The sequence below is a fragment of the Macaca thibetana genome, chromosome 3 (assembly GCF_024542745.1).
Source record: "Macaca thibetana thibetana isolate TM-01 chromosome 3, ASM2454274v1, whole genome shotgun sequence".
Taxonomy (NCBI): domain Eukaryota; kingdom Metazoa; phylum Chordata; class Mammalia; order Primates; family Cercopithecidae; genus Macaca; species Macaca thibetana.
In genome coordinates, this window is record NC_065580.1 from 24,131,156 (window position 1) to 24,155,304 (window position 24,149).

Below are 24,149 nucleotides of genomic sequence, written 5' to 3' on the forward strand. Positions count from 1 at the left end.
ATGTCTTGAGTATCTAAGTCTGTTCTCATTTAATTGTTTGATCTAGAAACCATTAACCTTCCTTTCAAGCTGATCATACCACAGCATCCTAGATAAAAAATATTTTATTACCTCTCAAATATGTCTTACAACTTTCTACCTCTACATTTTTACTCATTCTTTTTAATCCACATCTTCACTATCCATATTTTTATTCCATCATGAATTTCGGGCTCAAATTTTACTTCCCTCATGATACCCTTTCCTGAGAACCCTAGCTTAAGTGTGACAGTTCCCTCCTTGAATGTCTATAATTCATTTTGATAATCAATAACACACTGTCGGCTGCAGCTCATCAATTGTTCTCTTTCACTTGTCTTTAAATATTTGTATTAATATTTTACTTTCCATATGCTTTTGTTCTTAAGGCCACTTATGAAAAGATATAGTCTTTTAAAAAATTTTTCCACAATTGGGACAGAGTAGGCACTCAGAAATTGTAGCCAATTTGAGCCACTGGATTTTGATTCTAGATTTTACCATTCTGAGTATGGAAAATGTAATTCAAGCCAATTCATCTCTCTGTACTTTATTGACTGATCAGTGTTTACAAAGTGAATCAAAGACCTTGGTAATTGACTATGTATGAATCTCAAAAATTATATAAACCCACATTTGCAGTAGTTACACAGTAAATCTGGCAGCACTTTCTTTCCGACTGTACAAAATGAACTTTTGTCCTTTTCGAAAAAATCAATTTATCAACCCACTTTGCTCTTTTCTGAACTGAATGGTTCATTTGGGATTCGAAAACCAAATAAACAAATGGATTATAATGTACAGTTTACACTTAACTTTCGCTCAACCTTCACCATCTTGTTCCAAAACTCTGTGCTACTTTAAAAAAACACATGCATATACCAAGGCAGGTCTGTCAAGAACAGCAGCATAGAAATAAGAATGAATACGATCAACCTGAGGCACTTTGTCCTTTCAAGGTGTTTCTTTTCTCTAATCAGTGGAATCCAAAACACAAAGCCCTACTAAGGGCAGGTTAACAGGTTATGACCTGTTTTTCCCTTGCCTTCCCTGCACAATCTTTTAGTATTACCATTTCTCTATTTGTACTTCTCCACTAGCAAACAGAAGAGCTGGCATTATTAAAGCCAATGTCTTCATGCCCTCTCTTTCACCTTCTGAGTAGCAGACAGTTTGGGTAGTTTAGATCTGTGAAATGATGGTTTTTGTATATACTAACATCAACACTTAGGAAGACACCATGTTTAGGGACTTTAGGTTGCATCTTCCAATGTTATCACAAATAAAACCACCTTAATTTGGAGCACTTTATATTTTTCAAAACTTTATGGTTACCATTATTTGATCCTCTCAGGGAAGAAGAATCAATTCAACCCCATTTAAAGAAAGGAGACTGAGACATATAAAGCTTTGACATTAGCTCCTTAACCACTACAAATCAGTGGAAAACCAGGATTGGCATTTAGACTAATTTCTAAACCAACTTGAAAGTTGCTTAGAAGAGTGAAGAGAAGTGAAAATGTGCGACATGACTTCTGTTTTCTTTTCAAGCATTTAAATACTTTTCCTTGATGAACTCAAGGAGAATTAGGCTGAAAGACAGAGTTTAATGCTAAATCACAATAGGCAGGCTGCTCTTTTGGCCCCTAGAGAAGAGCAAATGACATAAGTGTAAACCCTAAGGCAAAGTGGAAATTCTCCACTAACTTGTGTCCGTGTGAGAAAAAATGCATAGACTTGCTACAAATATGTAAAGATGCTTTCTAAATGTATGCCTGACTAACAGAGGCATTCACAATATTATCACACATAATTCAGATGCAGGGAGGCCCAGCTCCAGCAGAACTACCCAAAAATGGGGGTGCATGGAAAGGGCAGATCCCTGTCTCTGAAAAAAGCCAGGGAGAAGTGAAGTGGCCATCTGTTTAGGGTTATGGTGAAAATATGTTTTTTAAGATTCTAAGGCTATGCTGTCCAATATGGTAGCCACCAGCCATGAGGTCATTTAAATTTAATTGAAAATAAATAAAATTTAAAATTCAGTTTCACCAGTCCCATTTCAAGAGCTCAGTGGCCATTACGTGGTTAGTGGCCCCCATATAAGATGGTGCAGAGAACATTTTCACCACTGCAGAAAGTTCTATTGGACAGCCCTGCTATAAGATCTTCCAACTTCTGGCTGGGCATGGTGGCTCACACCTGTGATCCCAGCACTTTGGGAGGCCGAGGCAGGTGGATCACAAGGTCAGGGGATCGAGACCATCCTGGCCAACATGGTGAAACACTGTCTCTACTCAAATTACAAAAATTAGCTGGGTGTGGTGGTACGCGCCTTGAGTAGTAGTCCCAGCTACTCAAGAGGCTGAGGCAGGAGAATCACTTGAACCCAGGAGGTGGAAGTTGCAGTGAGCCGAGGTCACACCACTGCACTCCAGCCTGGCGACAGAATAAGACTGTCTCAGGACAAACAAAAAATAGATCTTCCAACTCCTAATATGAAGTGATTGTACTGAGTGAAGTAATGCTATGCACTTCACAGACATGAAGGTAAGTTAGACATGGTCTCTGTCTTCAAAGACCTTACAATCTCATAGAAAAGATATGATAAGGTGTGGTGTTATGTAGGGCAACATCTCAAAGCATGGCTGTGCTCTCCTAATTCCCTCATCGATACTCTCTCCATTTTCCTGTGGAGGCTCTTTGGATGGGGGCAATCTTGCTGTGACTGGGCACTTGCAACTGAGAAAGTAAAATGCTTGGCAAATGCAAAAGAAGCTGAGACACTGGCTGAAGAAAGATCACACTTCAAGTTAAGTAACAAGGCCCAAGAGTGGTTCACATGGAATGAAAGTTCAGAAACCATGGGTCTTTCCCAGTTGTAAACATTCTGCAGAGATCACCATATTTTACATAAAAGTAGTTTAATTTGTGCATGACCTTCTGGACTTGCTGAACTACTCATCTTAAAAAAAAAAAAAAATCAGCAACTCATGTGCCTGCTTTTTGTGACGGGTTTGCTCAGCTAACACTTCCAGTTTAGTGATCAAAAACCACATACAGAGCCTTGGCCAGCTATCTTGCTAATATAAAGTAGGAGAGCTTAGATGGCAGGATGCAAATCCATTTATATTGCTGAAAACAATTCAAAGGTGTGTTCTAGAGGTGCTTTGTTAATAGCAGTATTTTTGTATGTGAAGGACAAGCTGTTATTGATCAGGGACTAATTAGTCTCTAGTGAATTATTTGACGTCTGTTCATTATGATCATCAGGTGTGTCTACTGTATTCTGAAACTGCAAAGCAGGTTAAAAACTATCTTCTAGAAGTTTATAATCCAAGGTGGAAAGCTTTGAAACCCAACTAAAGGACATTATCTGCTATGTCCCTTGGACGTAATAGACATATAATTTAAGCATATACATTTACAGATAAATAATAAGTTGAAAAGTACTTAGATTGATTCCTCTTTCTTTACATTTAGATGGTAATTTAGATAGTAATGAGTCATTTCGATAGTAGTTTCACTTATTTGTTAGTTTGGGGATACCTGGACTTTTCATCAGGTAGGGAATGGCTCACAGTTGGGGCCTGCTTAAGAATAGCACAAAACCATAGGATCTTTGAACAAGTGACCCAATAACCTGAGTTTGTACTAACACCCATATTGTATTTCTATTGGAACACTTAGTCTCTAGCTTGTATTTTAATTACCAAGTACGTATTTGTCTTCTGTAAAAGTTTGTTATATCTTAGAAGTGATTACTCTCTTTCATGATTCTTCAAAGTTCTTAACCGACTATTTTTCTTATACTCAGCTTTAGGCTCACACTTGTTGAGCTGGAACAGATGCCAGGGCAGTGCTTATTTGTAGAACTTAGTTGTTAAACGAACGAACTTGGCTAAGATGTTATCAAAAGGCGGTGTCTCTGGCTGAGCTCTTAGTAACCTTGGAAATGGTGGTGGTTTACTATGGAACTCTATTTTATATTTTGATTTGTAGTTGCGGTTGTTTTTCTCTAGCGGAAAAGAACTTGGTCTTAGAGAGACATTTCGGTTTCAGGAAGAGGAGTATTAGGCATTTAACCGAGGGAATAGGTTTGTTCTTGGATGTTGAAAGAAAAAGAAGACATGATGAATAAGAAGAGAATCAGAATTCAGCTGATATACTTCAAATTTCCGCAGCCTTTGGAAAGTCCTTGCTACTCCTCCATCATAATTAGAGAACACTGACATTCAGAGCCGATTTAAATGTTTCCATCAGTCTAAAAAAAGTGTTGCCTGATTGTGCTTTCTAAGCATGCTCAGTAATTAGAAACATAAGGCACCATTCTGGAGGTTTGCTTGGGACCCTACCCTTCCCAGGCCTTGTGTGGCAACCCATTGGCTACAGGACTTTTATCTTTTCTCACCATCTCTTAGGAGCCCCAGCCTAGATCACAGGAAAAGTGTGAGGTTGCCATGGGCATTCCTGGAAAAACTAGATGCTTCCGGCGCCACTTTAGACTTTAAAATACACAGAAGAAGCTCACTCTGCCTGCCTGTTTCCTCGCTAAAGCACTATAGCTCTGTACTATACGTGGAAGGCAACAGTTCAAGGATTCAAACCAAAAGAGGCAAAAGGAGGATCTTTGTGACAACCAGATTGAAATGGCATCCTTGCTCGCTTCTTAGAACAAGAAAGCTGTTCCAGCAGCTGACGTTAGAGTTCCTCACACTCTTGCTGAAAAACCTATACTTTGCAGAGTGTAGGGTTAGAATACCATCTAAGAAGCAGCAGCAACAGCTTTCTACTTCTGACAATATCTACAAAGAAAATGGAAAAGTACTTGTAATCAAGGACTTCAACTCGACAGTTACCTAGCTTGTCAAATTAAAACATGTGGCAACCACCTGCTGAATATCTTGAAAGAATGATACTTTCTTGTTTCTCTCCCTGACTTAAAATCTCCTTGGAGTACATTTGCAATTCCTAATTTTTCACACTTAAACAAAAGCTGTCCACACTATGTTTAAAGATGACTAAGCAATTTTGTATTAAGTAACCAAAGAGCACCCTGCCAATTTTAGAATAATTAAGTTTCTGCAGCCTAATATAAACAGTTCCAAGAACTACATGCGGCCTACCAAAAGTATATATTACAAGTAGTCAATCCTGTGGCCAGCTGGCAGACAGATCAACATATTAAAGTAGAATTGTTCAGAATTTGGAGTATTATTTTTCTTTTCTCCCAGTATTTTTTCTGCATCCAACATTGTTTCTTTGGGAATGTTTTCAAGTACACAAAGCAAGAAACTATTGTGGGATTGCACCTCTTGTAAACGAAAGAGCATTTCTCTTGAGATCCTTTGGAATGCACCTATCATTCCCATTTCAATTCCATCTACACAGGCAGCCAAAGAAAAATGGAGCAAATGAATCCACCTTCGTACCCCTCAAGTGAAAGCATTCGTATTTTGCTTGATCACCAGAAAGATCTGCATTGACCGCTGGACAAGTGAATGTGGACATTACGCCATAGGTCTGTTGAGTACCAAAACACCTTTCTAACCCTAGATCCTTGCACTGTGCATTAGTCTGCTCTTGCAGCACTCTAAAGAACTATCTTTGAGACTGTGTAATTTATAAAGAAAAGAGTTAATTGGCTCATTATTCTGCAGACTGTATAAGTAACATGGCTGGGGAGGCCTCAGGAGACTTTTTTTTTTTTTTTAAATGGAGTCTTGCTCTGTCGCCCAGACTGGAGTGCAGTGGCGTGATGTCAGCTCACTGCAAGCTCCCCTTCCTGGGTTCACGCCATTCTCCTGCCTCAGCCTCCCGAGTACAGGCGTGTGCCATCACGCCCGGCTAATTTTTTTTGTATTTTTAGTAGAGATGAGGTTTGACTGTGTTAGCCAGGATGGTCTCTATCTCCTGACCTCATGATCCGCCTGCCTCAGCCTCCCAAAGTGCTGGGATTATAGGCATGAGCCACGACGCCTGGCCCGCCTCAGGACACTTTCAATCGTTGTAGAAGGCAAACAGGAAGCAGGCATGCCTGACATGGCCGAGTAGGAGGAAGAAAGAGCAGGGGAGGTGCTGCACACTTTTAAACAGCCATATCTTGTGAGAACTCACTCAGTATCAGGAGAACAGTAAGGGGGGAAATCCTTCCCCATGATCCAGTCGCCTCCCACCAGGCCCCTCCTCCAACAATGGGGATCGCAATTCAACATGAGATTTGGCAGGGACACAAATCCAAACCATATCACACTGCCTTTACCAGATAGCATCGTGGGCCAGAATTTCTTGCTAATAAGGCTAAAGTCACAGATTTATCCCACCAGGAATGAGTTACTCATTTGAGGGGAAAAAATCCTAAACTACAGCCCTGTGCTATGACATTAATCCTGGCCAGCTATATGACAGATATAGCTGACCACCTTAAATCGAGAAAATAGAGATAGTTAGTTTAGCCTATCCTGCCGTGACCTTCAGTAGTGTGTATGGCCAAATGAATGTGAGTGTGTCATCACACAAAAGGCCCGGACATATTCAGCTGCATTATAAGTCCTGTCGTCTTCTGCATTATATTTAAATTCAGATACAGTCAAGAGCAGCTGAGACTCTATAACTATCATCCCAATGAGAACTTTAATAAAAACATTCAATGGCGATCATTAAAAAGTCAGGAAACAACAGATGCTGGAGACCGTGTGGAGAAATAGGAACACTTTTACACTGTTGGTGGAAGTGTAAATTAGTTCAACCATTGTGGAAGACAGTGTGGCAATTCCTCAAGGATTTAGATCTAGAAATACCATTTGACCCAGCAATCCCATTACTGGGTGTATACCCAAAGGATTATAAATCATTTTCCTATAAAGACACATGCACTCATGTTTATCGCAGCACTATTCACAATAGCAAAGACTTGGAACCAACCCCAATGTCCATCAATGATAGACTGAATAAAAAAATTGTGGCACATATACACCATGGAATACTATGCAGCCATAAAAAAGGATGAGTTCATGTCCTTTGCAGGGACATCGATGAAGCTGGAAATCATCATTCTCAGCAAACTAACACAAGAACAGAAAACCAAACACCACATGTATTCACTTATAAGTGGAAGCTGAACAATGAGAACACATGGACACAGGGAGGGGAACATCACACACTGGGACCTGTTTGGGGGGTGGGGGGCTAGGGGAGGGATAGCATTAGGAGAAATACCTAATGTAGGTGATGGGTTGATGGGTGCAGTAAACCACCATGGCACGTGTATACCTATGTAACAAACCTGCACGTTCTGCACATGTACCCCAGAACTTAAAGTATAATAAAAATAAGTAAATAAATAAATTCAATAAATGTTTATGAAATATTATTCATGTACTAGCTACCTTGCTTAGTGTAGGATATAAGATGTGAATGCAACTATTCTGCCCTCAAGATGCTTGTAGCCTGATGGTGGAAATGGGCAATCAACAAATAAAATACAAATTAAGATAATGTCAGGAAGAAACCAAAAAAGAAGAAAAAAAGAAGCTACTATGAGAGAGAACTACAGGAACAATCTAATGGTTTCCTATGTGTTAGATTAAGATCTGGGTAGTGGCTGGGTGCGGTGGCTCAAGCCTGTAATCCCAGCACTTTGGGAGGCCGAGATGGGCGGATCACGAGGTCAGGAGATCGAGACCATCCTGGCTAACACGGTGAAACCCCGTCTCTACTAAAAAATACAAAAAACTAGCCGGGCGAGGTGGCGGGCGCCTGTAGTCCCAGCTACTTGGGAGGCTGAGGCAGGAGAATGGCATAAACCCTGCAAGCGGAGCTTGCAGTGAGCTGAGATCTCGCCACTGCACTCCAGCCCGGGCGACAGAGCCAGACTCTGTCTCAAAAAAAAAAAAAAAAAAAAAAAAAAAAAAATCTGGGCGGTAATCACTTTTTCCAAAAGGAATGACATTAATATATATATAGACATGAATTCATACAGGGAACATAAATTTATCAGACTGGAGTTTGTATTCATTCAACAAATTAAATTGACATCGGGTACGTGCCAGACATTCTCTCCCCTACGTGCAGATAAATATAATTCCTTTCCACTTCTGTCTCCTAAATAGGTGGGTGAGGAGAAAAGCAACTAGTCAGATTTGAGGGATGGTGAACTAGTCTCACCCACTTCTTTCCCACTTCAGGTCCTACATAAGTTACAAAAAATTAATGATCCATCAGAAGCTGTTGCCAGAATTCATGCAGACCCAGGGAATCCATGTTAAGACATTAGCTTCACGTGGCTAAGGTGGGAGGCATGAAAGAGAGCATCTTTCTAGACCCATCCAGCTCCGTGAACTTCCGACAATAAAAACATGGTTCTAACCCATCATCAAGCAGAAATATGCTGATTTAAACAAAGCTGGTCCACCGTGTTTTTCAAATGCTGGTGCTTGATTCCAAGAAACAAACAGTCCATAATAAATTTATCCCAGTGGCAGAACATCTCACAACCAGCTTTTCCACTTTGAATACCACAAACAGACCTTTTATTTGTTGACACACAGCCCCTGGACATTCATGAAAACAAGATGTTCTCTTGCTGCTTTTTAAGTTAAACAGATTTAAGTCAAGGTCTCAGCTCTCAGCCGAATTTTAAAAACAGATGTTACATAGCAAAAAGGCTGCACTGACCCCAGCAACAAGAGGCTATTTCACTTGAACTTGGATATTCTTTGTCAGCAGGAGAAGTGATCAAAGGTGCTTTAAACTGGAGGCAGGAGCAGCCCAGGGTTTACTACTGTCTCCATTCAGTGACTGCCTAGAAGGTCTGGGAAGCTGTTGGGTATTCGGGACTCTTGTTTTGGGAATAAATGTGGCTGGGAAGGGCTGGTGATTGGGAGGTGCAAATTCCTTGGTTTTGAATGGAGTTATTCAGGAAAAATGATCTTCCTCCCACATACCACCATCTTGTTTCTCTGAAGACCCCAGAAACTCTCTGTGAAATGACTCCACTCTTTCCATCACATGATTCCTTTCCCCACCCTACCCTCCCATGCAAACACAACTCACAGCCAAGTCAAACTCCTGAGTCCTGCAATGATTTCACCCTCGTTTCTCCTCTGGGCCTTTGTCCCTGGCTTCCTGCCGCCCATAACCTGAAGTGCCCTCTACTCCTGCAAACCCCATATATTTTTCTAGAGTCCAGCTCAAGTCTTATCTTCATCCCAGAACCACCCTCCCTTTCAGCTTCTACAGCAATTATTGGCCTTGTTCTTGGTGATCGATACTACATGGCCTTGTTATTCAAAGGTTTTATACCATCGCTTTCTCTTTACCAAGTCTGAAGCTGCTCGGTGTCAGGGCCTGCATCTCCTCTGACACCCTCTCACAGTGCTGAGTACTTTGCTATGCAGTTATGTATCAATAGAAATATTTGCCGAGTTGAACTCCTTGAAAAGCTTAAGAATCCTGGCCTGAGACTCCAAGTTCCAAATAATGTCGCAGCTATGATCCCCTGTGCTGTTTGCCCCATGTTCTTGTTTTACTTCTTCTGGGCACATTATAGAATTGTGCTTGCCTCTTGTGGTCTTCTGGGGCCAAGTGGCTAATTCTGGCCAGTGAGTTTTGAGCAGAAGTATCATGTCACTTCTAGGGTAGCCTTGCCAGTAGGAGACCCTCCAAAGAGCTCTTTTCTCTCCACCATGGTTGGTAAGATTTCCAGACAGTCATAGTCTGTAGAGGTTGCTAAGCGTGGATGACAGTGATGTGGACTAGAAACCGTTGCCTATCCAGGGTTAGTGACAAAGCATGAGTGATAAACACGTGTTCGTTTTGAAGTTGCTGAGATTTTAGCTGTTTCTGACACCAGTATAACCTAGCTTGTCATGACTGATTAAGTCTTGGCCAGCTCTGACGTTAGGTTGTACTCATTTCTGTTTCTTAGCAAGTACTTGCTCAGATTCTTGATTTCCTATTTCCCTTCTGAGACCTTTAGTTTAGATACAGGGATAAGTAGGTTAACCGGAACACTGTTTGCAGGTAGGGTATCAAGGAATGGAAGTGACTCATATTTCAATTCCTTATGGGCCCATCTCTCTACTTCAATGAGCCATAAAACTGCCACTAACTATAGCAGTGTTCATGTGTTATGTGATCATTCATTTACATCAGGCATGACAAACTCAAATAGTTTAAAGGACCAAAGAGGTAACTATTTGGGGAGTGGTAGCTTATGAGAAAATGGAGAACATATGCATGCCTGCATCCCTATGAGCACTCAGACTCAAAATTTTTTTTTAAATGCTTGTATTAGTCTATTCTCACACTGCTAATAAAGACATATCTGAGAGTGGGTAATTTATAAAGGAAAGAGGTTTAATGGACTCACAGTTCCACATGGCTGGGGAGGCCTCACAATCATGGCAGAAAGTAAATGAGGAGCAAAGTCATGTCTTACATGGTGGCAGGCAAGAGAGTGTGTGTATGGGGGAAATCCCCTTTATAAAACCATCAGATCTTGTGAGACTTATTCACCATCACATGAGAACAGCACAGGGCAAAACCCACTCCCAAGATTCAATTACTTCCCACCTGGTCCCTCCCATGACACATGGAGATTATCACAATTCAAGGTGAGATTTGAGTGGGGACACAAAGCCAAACCACATCAATGCTGGACAAGGGAAGCACATTTGCAGGGCAGCATGGGCCTTGGGTTGCTGGTTTGTGACCCTGATTTCTACAGTCTTTCACTGATGACTGACCATGTGCCATGTTAGGCACTGTGAGGAGTTGCAAGAGTGAACCCACAAGCAATCCCATACAGCTTTCAGTCTAGATGGATAAGTTGATTTATTTAGACAACAGTTATGTAGCACTTACTATGTGCCAAGCACAGTTCTAAGAACTGTGATAATATCAGTTTAAATCCTTGTGACAATCCTTATTATCTCCATTTTACAGATGAAAAGACAGAGGCCCGGAGAAGGTGAGTCATTGGCCCACGGTCACATAGCTAGTAAGTGGTAGAGCTGGGATCTACATCCAGGCAACCCAGCCCCAGATTGTATGCTTTTAATTACAACACTCTGTTACATCTCACAAGACCTGTAAATGGATGATACAAAGTAGACTGTGGCAAGGACCTCAATGATGAAATGATCACGTGATTGCCTGGAAGGATTTATGTTCTTCTTCTAATGCTCTTACTAGGAGCTGTTTCCTGTCAGCAGGAGGCCTTGGCCTGCTTGATGTTAGGTTCCGTTCATATTTGATGTTTATTAATGAAGTAAAAATGAATCTTCTGTTTATATTCACTTGTGCCCTGGCAAACTGATTTATTATTTCACTTAAGTGGGGTTCACTTTAGAAAATAAGCTGAATTTGTCTTAAAGCCTTAAAAAAATAAATGATCACATTTCACACTTTGACGATTTCTTTGCTTTGCTCACTTAATTAGCTTTAGACATGATGCTAAATCATCTCAGTTTATCTGTGTCAGTTTCAGGGCAGGTCCAGGTTTTGTGGGACCTGAAGATTATTTGAGAGGCCTTCTTGGAAAACCAGAATACAATAGTAAATGTAAAAAGTTAGGCACGGGGGTGTTGAGGCAAGGACCTCTCCCCGTGAGAGGCCCTATGGCTTAAGCTCTACTGACTTTGGGGTAAATTGGCTTCTGGTCTCTCATCATTGATTCTCATGAGCATTTCATAAAAATATCACAGCACCCTTATTTTGCTTTTAAGTTCAATTACTAGCAGCTCTCCATATCCATGGGTTCTGCATCCATAGAGTCAATCAACCAGGGATAGAAACATAATTAAAAAAAAATGTAATTGAAAAAACCATACAACAATAAAAAAATAGGAAATATAGTATAATAGTGATTTACATAGCATTTGCATTTTATTAGGTGTTAGAAGTAGAGATGATTTAAAGTATACACGAGAATCTGCATAGATTATATGCAAATACTATGCCTTTGTATATCAGGGAATTGAGCATCAGTATATTTTGGTATCCTGGGAGTCCTGAAACCAATCCCCTATGGATACAGAGGAAGGAGCATACTTGAAACTACTTTATAATCTGCTTTTAACAACATTCTATACAAAAGTTATAATCTAGGAAACAAATAAGGAAGGGGCAATTATGCATTACCCTTCAAGTGATTTGCAGAAAAGTAGATTTACAGATACAGGCAGTGCATGCCTGTGTTTTGCCTATAAACTGCATAATAAAGTATGATAGGTAGATGAGAGGGCAGAGAAATTTACAATATTATGACCCTTTGCCAAGACGAGGCCAATGAAAAATAAATACAGTATCAGAAATCACAATTTACGTCACTGAACGCGTCATTGGATTCACAAAATGTTCCACTGCATTTAATTTTTAAAAAGTCCATTTTATGGTAAGGAATACTAGAATTGCAAATGTAACACAGACCTAATATGGCACGTGAGATGGAGAAGGTCCAATCCAGTGATATCTGTAGAATGAATGAATTAATGCATGTTTAAGGAAGGTGCTAATGGTGGTCACAGGCTTCCCTCATCAACCCCAACTTATAATTGCATTTTTAAATTTATAAACCATGAGCCAGTAATGGGAGACAGTTACATAGATCCCTGGAGTCTCTCATAATAACAAATGTCTTTATATTTATACTTTTGTAATTCTGTGTGAAATCAGATTCAACATCATGGTATCATATACTTATGGGAGGAATTCTTTGAGGAACTTGGAGAAAATGCTCCTAAAAGTGCTTCTTCCTTAGGGCCCAACATGAATGCAATATGTTTGCATTCATTCCCGTCTGCATCCTGTGGATATGATAAAATGCTTTCCCCCAAACTCAGGACGCCCCATTCCATGATATATCATATTTGCTCATTCAAGAACAGGATTCAATATTAACGTTGGCCTTCTTTACTGCTCTTTAGCAACGTGTTTTCAGCCAAGTATATTAAACTAGTCAGCTGCCCTTTTCTCCTGTCAGTAAAACAGCCAGTATCCTAAAATCACAGCTCATTTGTACCACATTGGCGTGAATATTCAGACTCCATTTGTCTCTAGCTCTTAGAGGCTGGTGTTAGAGTGGGTGATGGACATTTTGTTTTGAATTAGCAAAAGGGAGGAGGAAAGAAAAAATCCAAGTTATAAGTTTGAGCTAAAATATGTTTCAGGGAATGCAGCTCTGCCTTTTCCTCTAGGAAATGTCTATTAAAAAAAAAAAATCTAGATTTAATTTGGCACTAGGTTGAGCCTGGGATGCAGAGAATAGTAGGAAGGAAAATGTCTTAGGGTTTTTTTTTTCCCCCTAGACTGTTTGTTCTGCTTAAGTCCTATTAGAGTATTGTTGCACGGAGTGGCATGAGATGTGCACAACTTAATCTTGTTAGGCATCCTACAGCAGAGTTCAGAAGCAGTTGAGTCTGTGTCCTGCAACTGTACAAATCCTATTAGAGTTGGAACCTTAGGAAAGGCTTGATAGTTTTTGGTTCAGAGCTAAACAGCACAATCATTCTTTTCTCTTTACTTGTGTACTCACGCGCGCTTATGGGAACAAAAGCCTGGAAAGGAGTTCTAGACAAGAGCTCCTGGCACCGTTGTGTGTTTTACTCCCTGCTCTGTCCCTCTTCTCAGCACAGTCTTTCTCTGTCAATGGTCACGCCAGGCAGGAAGGTGTGTTTTTGTGGAGGTGCCTCTCAAGACCAGGTGCAATTCCCTGGCTGGGGAAACACGTTTATTTGGGCAAAGTTACTAAAGCTGCACGTGGTGATGTTGGAATGTCCTCCACCCTCTTTACTATGAAGGTTTCCAGAATGCTGGGAGTCCCATGGGGTCTGTGACCTTGTGTCCCCTCAATCCTTAACCAGATCTGGACTGTGCCCAGACTCATTGTGGATTTTGATTCTCATATCTCATGACAAGGACCCTGAGAGCAGTCTCCTTGAGAGGAGACTCCCAGGGAAGGGAGTGGATGCCAGACCCTCTCCCATATGAGCCTAGTTCTACAGCTACTACCGAAAACCCACAGGAAGGAATCTTAGTTTAAGAAATATCCCTTCAGACCCTACTATAAAAGGCTTGGGCCCACCTAAACCAAAGGAGACTAAGGACTTTGTCAGGGTTTCCAGGGAGGCTCATTTTGCAAAACTCAAGAAAAGAAGAAGAAAATAAAAACCCAAACTTCTCTTTCCACTCCATCTGGAGCTTCAACTGACTCCAAAAATATTGACCCACAGTGGTTATAAAATCTCCCATTCGAAAATGAGGGCAAAGTCTTCGAAGTGCTTACAACTCAAAGCATTTCTTTTACATGCTCATAGGAAAATGATCCTTCTCTCCAAACCTGTGAGCTGATTGAAATTAATGAAACACAGTCGGGAGGCACCTATGTTGGCCACCAGCCATCATTCATTGGAAAACCCCAACTAGACCATTCATGGATTGCAAAGGGTTTCCTCTTGCTTTCCACATTTCTCATTTGATATACATAGCAATTTGCATAAAATCACTGACCCAGGTGTCACTGACATTTTGGGTACCTTCAAGAAAATGGGCATCTTTTTCCTGGCTACTCCAAGAACACAAAGAGGAAAGTGTGAAAGTGGGTTCTTGGAGATAGCTGGTGTCTCAATATACATTTAAAACGATCGGATGAGGCAGGAGAATAAAGAAACGCGGGAGGTGGCTTCCAGATCTCTGATAGCCTCTTCTGCTAATAATCAGAAAATCACCCTGAAGATCAAGGGTTTCTATTAAGGAAGGAGAACTAAGGGAGAGAGAAGAAAAATAAAGTAAAAGCAAGGCGAGAACTTAAAGGAAAAGAAATAAAATAAAAGAGAGATGAATAAATACCTTTACCCCTTTCATTTGCATCATGCTAGCAGAGCAAATTAGGGAAATTCAGCCCAGGGGTTAATATGACTCCATGAGAAATGACATTTGATGGTGAGGCCTAGAGAGGGGAGGCTGGTAATGACTGTCAGGGGTCATGGCCTGGCCCCTCCACTCTCTGGTCTGGCAGGGAAACCCTAAAATACTGCCAAAGCTTATTCTAGGGAGCAAGTGGAGTGGGACAATCAGCAGGGGACAATGGACAAAGGAGGAAGTTCAAGGAAAAAGAGGCACAGTCCTCCACCCCTATCTGGGGCCTTTACTGACTAAACAATATGATGCTCTGTGACCACTGCATTGCAGCCACCTGACCCTGAAAACGACCTGCCCCTGTCTCTCTTTGGTCATTAAGGATTCTCATCCTGGCCTCCCCTTCTGTCCATTCTGATCAGCTCTGATTGGCTGATGAAGAAAATGGGCCCAAAGGAAGTTTGTCTAGGATTCCCTGAGCAGGCAGCAGGGGAGTCAGACAATGACCATAGGTGGAGTTAGCAAGAAGGGAGCAAAGGTGGGTGGGGCTAGGCTCACAGGAATGGTTTGGGGCATAGTCCCCAAAAGACAGGACAGAGAAGGAACAAAATAGGTCCAAAAACGCAAGGGAAGAAAAAATACACACATTAGCTCATCTACATGTTCTCACACAGCTTCATTAGAAGTATTGTGTAGTGTTCTTCCTCTTGGACGGGTCCTTCTCCTATTATCTAGCAGGAAAAGTTTCCATATACAATTTCTGATGGAATCTTTAAGTCACTGCTCCTCTCCCTCTACAGTCTTCCTTGGTGGCCTCATCCATTGACACACTGCTGCTTCCTGCCTGTAGGCGGTGACTGTGAACATCTCTGGTTCTCACCTGACCTTCAGACCTGCATATGCATTGTTTTCTAGACACGTGCCCTTGCATGTCCCCCAGGCTTTAAACTCAGTAAGTCCCTCTTGGATTCCCAAACAGTATTCTCATGGAAAGGCCACCTTAACTGGGGCATGCTCGTGCTATTTACTGTTTCCTGCCTCTTTGGGAGAAAGGTAACTCTCCTGCCATTAGTCAATCACACCTTTCTTTCAATCTTTCTCCTCAGCCTTAACTTATTTCTACCTGTCTTAGGGGGCAGGAAGTGAGGAGAAAGCATCATTAATACTCATCCTTTGGAGACAGTCTTAAAGCAAATAAATTGTAGGTTCAGAAGCTGCATCTAATCCTCTTTCCATTCATTCATTCATTCATTCATTCATTCAACAAAGATTACAAAGTATCTACTATATACAAAACATCTCCTCTAGTGCCTTTTACATCTCCTCTAGTGCTATGAGAGATGTAAAAGGCACACTCTCTGATTTCAGAATTTATAGACTGTCATAAGGAAATGAGAGCTGTACACAAATGACTATAATACACTGTAGGAACTGCAAATGCTCTGAGAGTAATGTAATCGCTAAGGGAGTTCAGAAGGGGAGAATCGGAGGGAAGCCCATGTGCAATAAACAAAAAAATCAGCATATTAGAGAGAGAAAATGATGGCAGCAGCATTATGGACTGAATAGTATTTCCCCCAAATTCATACGTTGAAATCCTAACTTTCAGGACCTCAGAATGTAACTGCATTTGGAGATAAGTTCTTCAAAGAGCGATTAAGTTAAAATGAGGTCTTTAGGGTGGGCCTAATCCAATATGACTGGTGTTTTTACAAGAAGAGGAAATTTGGGCACAGAGAGAAAGACACCAGACAGGTGTGTGCCTGGAGAGACTACCATGTGAAGACACAGGGAGAAGGTGGCCATCTGCAAGGAGGGCCTCGAGAAATCCACCACGCCAGCACCTTGATCTCAGACTTCCAGCCTCCAGAATGGTGAGAAAAGAAATCTCTGTTGTTTAAGCCACCCAGTCTGTGGATTTTCACTATGGCAGCCTGAGAAAACTTGCAGGGGGGCAACAGATAGAATCTTGAAACAACAATTGCCTGAGTGGTGTGCTGAACTCCTGAAGAACTTTCCTACCTACTGGAGCCAAGCTCAGCAAAACTGTGAATGAGTGAAGTGTCCTTTGGTTTCTCCATCCTCTAAAGTGGAAATCCCCTCTTTCACCTCCCTAGGTGGTCCTTGTTCTGGTAGAAGTTTTCTTCCCAGGTGAGAGATTTGTTGAAAGTGAGGGGTACTTAGTGCTCCTGAGATCACCAGTGTTTGCACAAAGGTGAGCTTATTCATCTTGGAAGGCTGACTCATGTTGTCTTTATTGATTCAAATCACTAGCATTTTCACAAGAAGTGAAGACTTCATGATTTATCAGGACGGTTTTGTGAAAGATATTAATTATATTGCAGGAAACATTTAACAATAAAGCAAAAAAAAAAAATCAGATTACAAAACAGGATACAAGACTTGATAGATCCTTCAAAACTTGATAGATTCTAACTGATTAATTAACTGGTAAGTAAAGTAGGAGGGCCGTAGCAGAAAAACTGGTCTCTCACAGTGCATCTTTAGATGTAAGAAGTTAGAATACCAGGCACAGAGACTGGGTAATTCCTAAGAGCAGAGCCCAAAGTATTAATAAAACATAAACTTTACTCACAGGTCAGCAATCAGATGTCTGAGCCTTCTGGTAGATCACCAATCCCTGTGGAATTTGATTTGATGATCTTGAAATGTTCCAATGATACCTGGAATAAAAGGAGGATCGAAACATAATTAAGTTGAATGAATTTTAGTTAATACAGACTATATATTTTCAAATATCATTTCTTCCTCAAGTACTGTTGTTAGAATCTAAAGGAAGAAATAAGGCAGCGGTAGAAATAGCTATTGTGCATTTGCATTTTAAGGAAAATACAATTATTGCAGAGTCCATCTCAGAATTATTCTGAATAAATTATTCTGGAGAAAGAGGTATAGTTAAGACAAACCCGGGGGCAGTATCTAATTGCCAAGTTTCTTTTTTGCTGCTCCCAATCCCCTCAGTATTTTTATTTTAAAATTTGAGAATGAATAAAGGGAAAGTGAAGGAAGAAAATGTTATAAGTGGAAAACTTTTTGGTCTATAGTGTCTGTGTATGTCCACAAACTATCTTGTTAGTGAGACAAAGACAGAAAGGCTTTCAAGAGAAAACATAAAATGAATGGCAGAATCACTAACAGTAGAGTTTGCCTTCAGATAATCTCTTTCCTTTCTATTTTCAGATTTAGGGTCTAAGGGCCAGAGTTGCGAAAGCATCTCACTCCCTGTTTTAAGATCTTTCTCTCCCATCAGTTACCTTGCAACTTCAAATAGATGCCCGGGTGAACCATTCCTCACTTGAGCCCTTTAAGCCATAGCTTAAAGCAGTGCCCGACACACAGATGCTGGCTGCCCTGGCTCAGAAGCAGTTGCCAAAGGTCTCTGCAGGGAAAGCTGAGTCTAGACCGGAGGTAGTAAGGAAGGAAAAGGCCCAAGATGAAGGAAGACGGGAAGGGAGCTGGGCCCTGTTAGGCAAATGAGCCTGTCTTCCTCCCCGAGTCCCCATTGCAGCCAGTGGCAAACAGCCAGGGACTAGTTATTGCTCCTTTGATTTAACCATCTCCTCAGGCGTGGGGAGAAATGAGTTTTATATGAAAACATTTACTATGGGAGAACCAAGGTATAATAAAAAGAAAGAAGTAATTTCTTCCCTCTTGATCAGATTTCTAGTCCTCTAAGTATAGTGATTTTCTTAGAACCCTCAGGAAAAGTCATTTAGTAGCATGAACAACTGTAACTAGCACCTTTCTAGTTAAACATTTCTAAAAACATTGCTAGCACATATTTACAGGAGACGGTTAGTATCCTAATTTAAAATCTCTATTGCAAGTATTCTCAGAAAGATGGCAGGCCGGGCACGGTGGCTCACGCCTATAATCCCAGCACTTTGGGAGGCTGAGGGGGGTGGATCACAAGGTCAGGAGATCGAGACCATCCTGTGAATGGTGAAACCCCATCTCTACTAAAAATCCAAAAAAGTAGCCGGGCGAGGTGGCGGGCGCCTGTAGTCCCAGCTACTCGGGGCTGAGGCGGGAGAATGGCATGAACCCGGGAGGCGGAGCTTGCAATGAGCTGAGGTTGCGCCACTGCACTCCACCCTGGGCGACAGAGTGAGACTCCGTCTCAAAAACAAAACAAAACGAAAAAACAAAAACAAACCAAAAAAAGATGGCATTTTCCAAATGGATACTAAGAGGCTGGTGGTGGGGGAAGAGGGGAGGATGTTATGATAACTTATTTCAACAGAGAATCATTGCAAAGGTTAAATTAGGGATCCTTTACAAAAATCAATAATTGTAAATAACTAACAAGAAGACCCAGATTTTCATTAATTTAAAATTTTATCTTACATGGTTGAATTAGGGTCTCTGATTTCAACATTACCGTTTTTATAAAACAATTCCTCAGTGACTTTTTCATAATATGATTTGCTTTCATTATGGAAATAATAATAACAACTATTGTTTGTTAAGTATTTTTCAGTGATAGGTCTTGTGCTAAACACATTGCACACATTATTTCATTTGATTACTGTAACAACCTTGTAAAATACATATTCTTATCTTAGGATAAGCACTGAGAAGTTCCTTGGCTGAAGTCATTTGCCCGAATTCACCCCGCTAGTGGTGAGGCCAGTATTCAAAGCGAGGGCCTGACCCACCGTGCTGGGTGTATCTGGTGGATACAGGAGCACATTTGTTTGTTCACTGAGTGAGTCCTCTGCTCCAGGACCCAGCACACAGTGATGTACAAGGGCTCTGCTTCCATGGAGCTTATATTCTGCTGGAGTTCAGACAACACACATTTCTGATGGTGAGCAAATAAAAAACAGCAGGATGTAAAGAGGTCCACTGAGGGTCCCTGGAGGTTGGTTGGTGAGGGACAGTCTCTCTGAACAGGAGACATCTAGGCTAAAAACACATTTCTAGGAAGAAGCCCCCAATGTAAAGATCTGAGGGAAGCATGTTCCAGGCAGAGCCCTTGAGAAGCCTGATGTGAGGCTTTTACGAGATGGCTGTGTGCTCTGGGATCATGAAACTCTTCCAAGTTACTCAGTCCATGTGAGATTCAGGCTCATATGTCTGTTCGTAGAGTACACAATGCTGAAAGATGTGCTGGACAGAGGGTCTTACCAAAAAACGATCCCCACAGGGCTGCCCTTGCTGGAAAGCATGAGGATCTGTCCCTGCCCAGAGATGAAAGTGCCAAAGAAGCACATGGTCACCTTTTTATCCAGTGCCCAGAGGGATGGAGGTTCCCCACTCCCTTTTTTGCTTGGTAGACTTCAAGAGAGCTGTGTTCTACAGGCTTGCACGAGCTCCTTTCATACATTACAGGATAAGGCAGATCATTTCTTAATAACAGACAGAAAAATGAAAAGCTACAGGACATAATCCTTAAAATGAGAAAGGAATGGCAAGTAGCTATTTCAATCATAGTTGGCAGGAAGTCACATAATTTGTGGGGATGGAAATTAAAATAAAATATTTAAAAATAGATCGATAGGTTTTAGTCAGAATGAGTCAGTAATAATGAAACATTATTAATTGTCTCTGCTTTGCATTTATAGTTAAACATGGGAGCGAGGAGTATGTTAGAAGAAAAGAAATATATGATCTTAGGGAATTTGGGTCATTTAAATAAATACTAACAAGTGAATTGCCCTTGAAAAAGTCATTTAACCACTCAATTCCTTCATCTGTAACATGAAGCATTTGGAATAGATTTGCAACAGTACTTCGATTCGGCTGATTTATTTCTACCATCTTTCCATGAAAAAAAAATTTATTGTGTATGTGAATGACCTTGATATCATTTTGAATAAAACAAGTTCAACCAAGTTTCCCCTTTTCAGCATCTAACAGGGTGCTCAGAGAAGAGTATTACTTTTCAAGTCCACCTACCCCTACTCCTTCTCTATTATTTCTAAGAGATGACTGCATTTTATAACTCTAAGAGAAATGATAATATATTACATAATAATATCTATAATTTATTGAATGCCTACTATTTGCAAGGTACTTGATGTCTGTTCTTTCATTTAATCTTCACGAGAAAACTGTGAAACTGGTTGTTTTTTTATTATCCCCACTTGGAAGTAAGATTCATTGTCACATGGTTAATAAATGACCAAGTTAGAATTAAAACCCAGGTTTGTTTTATTCCAAAGCTCCTTCCATGACTGGATACATGGAGCAGCCATAGCTGCCAACATTGACATTTTCTTTTACCTTTTTGAGTTCTATACAACATTTTTCTTTAAATGTTTTGGAGGAGATCGTTGATGAGTTTGTGGAATGTAGCTAGACCGATGTAGGTATCTGCCTAAATGGAATACCTTGTGGCAGTCCAGTGCTTTCGTTGAGAACAACTAGAAACTCTGGATAATATTCCACAAAACCAAAATTAATTTGGAGGCATCCCAGAACTGCTGTGGTAACCAGGATTTGAGGGGCCAACATCTTAGAGAGAAGGAAGGCCTGGAAAAGTAATCTCACATTCAGTGATTTCCCCCTCAAGGAATTTGGTGTACTTAAGATACAAAGGACGAGAAGATACAAGAGAGAAACTAAGTAGAACATTTCTGAGAAGCAGAGCAGAGTCTTAGCAGTCTTGTGGAGCTGAGTAGAAAACAACTTTAAGTGCAAGAGGGAAGGACCATTCTGGGGTGACAGAGCTGTGCTATATCTTATTCATGGTGATTGTTATTTAACTATATGCACTTGTCAAAACTTGCAGAACTGTACACTGAAAAGAGTAAATTTTACTGTATGCAGATTACACTGTGATAAACGGTCTTGGATACAACCTTAGTTAGGACCTTTGGAGAATTCAGCCACGGAGAGGGAGCAAACCAGAGGTTGAAGGAGTCATGCAAAATGGAAGAGGAGTTGTAGGTCAGCTCAGCCCCGTTTCACTGAAGAGAACTTTCCCAACTCCATTGAAACAACCAGAAGGTAAGACAATCCCTATCTGTAGGAAAGTAACATCATCCCACACCTAAATGAATATCTATATGGAAAAAGGAAAATCAAAACTTGACCTCTATTTAGCATCATTCCCTCAAATTCTTTCAGATTGATTGTAGATCTAAATGTGAAAACTTACACATTTGGACTTTCAGAAAAAAAAAAAAAATCTCCATGATTTTGGGATAGGCAAATATTTTGTAAACAGGACATAAAAATAAAAAACTTGTGTTGCATTAAAACTAAAAACCATAAAAAGAGTGACAATGAAAGCCATAGATTGAGAAAATAATATTAGCAATATGGATGACAAAGAACTTGTATCCGGAATATATAAACAATTTCCACACATCAAAAAGAAAAAGATGGATGATCTAGTAGAGAAATAAGTAATGATTTCAACAGGCATTTCACAAAAGAAGATATTTAAAATTGCCAACAACTAAAAAATAAATTAGCCAGGTGTGGTGGTGCATGCCTGTAGTCTCAGCTACCTGGGAAGCTGAGGTGGGAGGATCTCTTGAGCCAGGGAGGTCAAAGCCACAGTATGCCATGATCGTGACAGTGCACTCCAGCCTGGGGACAGAGAGAGACCTTGTCTCAAAACAAAAACAAAAACAAAAAGACAAAAAGGTCAACAAGCATATGAAAAAGTGCTGAATCTCATTAATCATTAGAAAAATTCAAATTGAAACTTATGATGAACTAAAGCTACATGCCACTAGAATAGCTAAAATTTAAAAGACATAAATCAAAATGTTAGTAAGCAACTGAAATGCTCATGCACTGCTGTGGGAATATAAATTGGCAAAATCACTTGGGAAAAAGATTTGGCAGCACGTGCTAAAGCTGAATATTTGTATACCCTGTGACCCAGAGATCTTACTCATAGGCGTATATACAACAAAAATCCATGCATATATTCACCAGAAGACATGAACTTGAACGTTCATAGCAGTACTATTAGTAATAGCCACGAAATGGAAATAACCTCAATGTCTATCAACAGCAAAATGGATAAATCGTGGGAGGTAAACAATGAAACCCTATATAGCAATTAGAATGATCTAAGTGTTGCTCAGGCAATCAATCTCAGAATCATAATGTAAACAACACAACAAAAAATTACTGTATGATTTCATTAATATAAAAACCAAAGCCCAGACAAAATTAATATTTCATGTTAGAAATCAGAATAATGGTTATCATGAGGTAGTGGCTGGGTGGGGGAAGGCATGACTCTGAAGGAACATTTGGGGGGCTTTTGAGTGCAAGTAGTATTCTGTTTTGTGATCTGGATGCTGACTACTCAGTTGCGTTCATTCTGTGAAAGTGCATCATTCTGTACAATTATAAATTGTGCACTTCTCTATATGTCACACATCATTAAAAAGATTATTTTTAGAACATGTGAATAGAAAAAGATGAAGCTTTAGTCTGGAAAGATGACAACTCAAGGGAATTTATGAGCTCAAAATATATAAAATCATGAAGGTTCACTATCTCTGGTCATATATTGTACCAGTAAGAAAATAAAATAGTAAAAAGAAAGACAAACAATGAGAGAAAACAATAAGATAATACAAATCAAGGTACTCTGCAGGGGGAGAATTGTAGTTGGGAAGGCTGGGATCAATTTGGTCAGTTATTTCTAAATTAAAAGTCAACACTGGATTATTTACCAATGACTTAGTGAACTTTCCATATATATTTTTTGGCTTACCATATCTTAGAAGGGAAATATTGAATGTTTTTGCAAGTGGCCCATACCAAGGCAATCCAAATACAGGGACTACTTATCATCTTAAGAATGCCATGAAATTTCACCATCCATCCAACCCCTTGCTTAGTATCCACTGTTTCTCCTCCTCACTTTTAACCACCCACCTTCCCCAAATTATTTCTTGTAGCTCTTTTGTGCATCAAGCCCTTGAACAATGTTGCCTCTTTATTTCTTAAAATTGTATGTTTCCATTTCAGATTTTGCCTATGTATCTTGAACAAATTCATTTACAGTATGCTTGTATTTTAGTGTATAGGTTTATGTCTGTATGAGACTCTCTTGATTTTTACGGGATATGTTTTCTGTGTTATTAAGGACTTATGCATATGGAAATGTATACAGATATTTGTATAAATGAGTAGATAAGAGGGACGAGATGTATTAATATGATAATATGTTAGGAATTTAGCTACCAAACAGGCTAAAGTGGGAAATTAAGGAAATTGTTCTTATAATTAAAGAAAAAGTCAATTATTCAGTGAAAGTCAGAATTCTTGTGGCATTC

At 40.2% G+C, this 24,149-nt stretch overlaps 1 protein-coding gene across 8 annotated transcripts in view; it reads right to left on the reverse strand.

Moving 5' to 3' along the window:
- The window catches only part of CALD1 (caldesmon 1), a 238,412-nt gene that overhangs the window by 114,749 nt on the left and 99,514 nt on the right, over window positions 1–24,149 (reverse strand). For all 8 annotated transcript variants that reach the window (XM_050782387.1, XM_050782384.1, XM_050782383.1 and 5 more), the window contains exon 2: window positions 17,471–17,558. The gene's annotated coding sequence lies outside the window, so the exon portion shown is untranslated. The remainder of the gene's footprint in view (window positions 1–17,470; window positions 17,559–24,149) is intronic.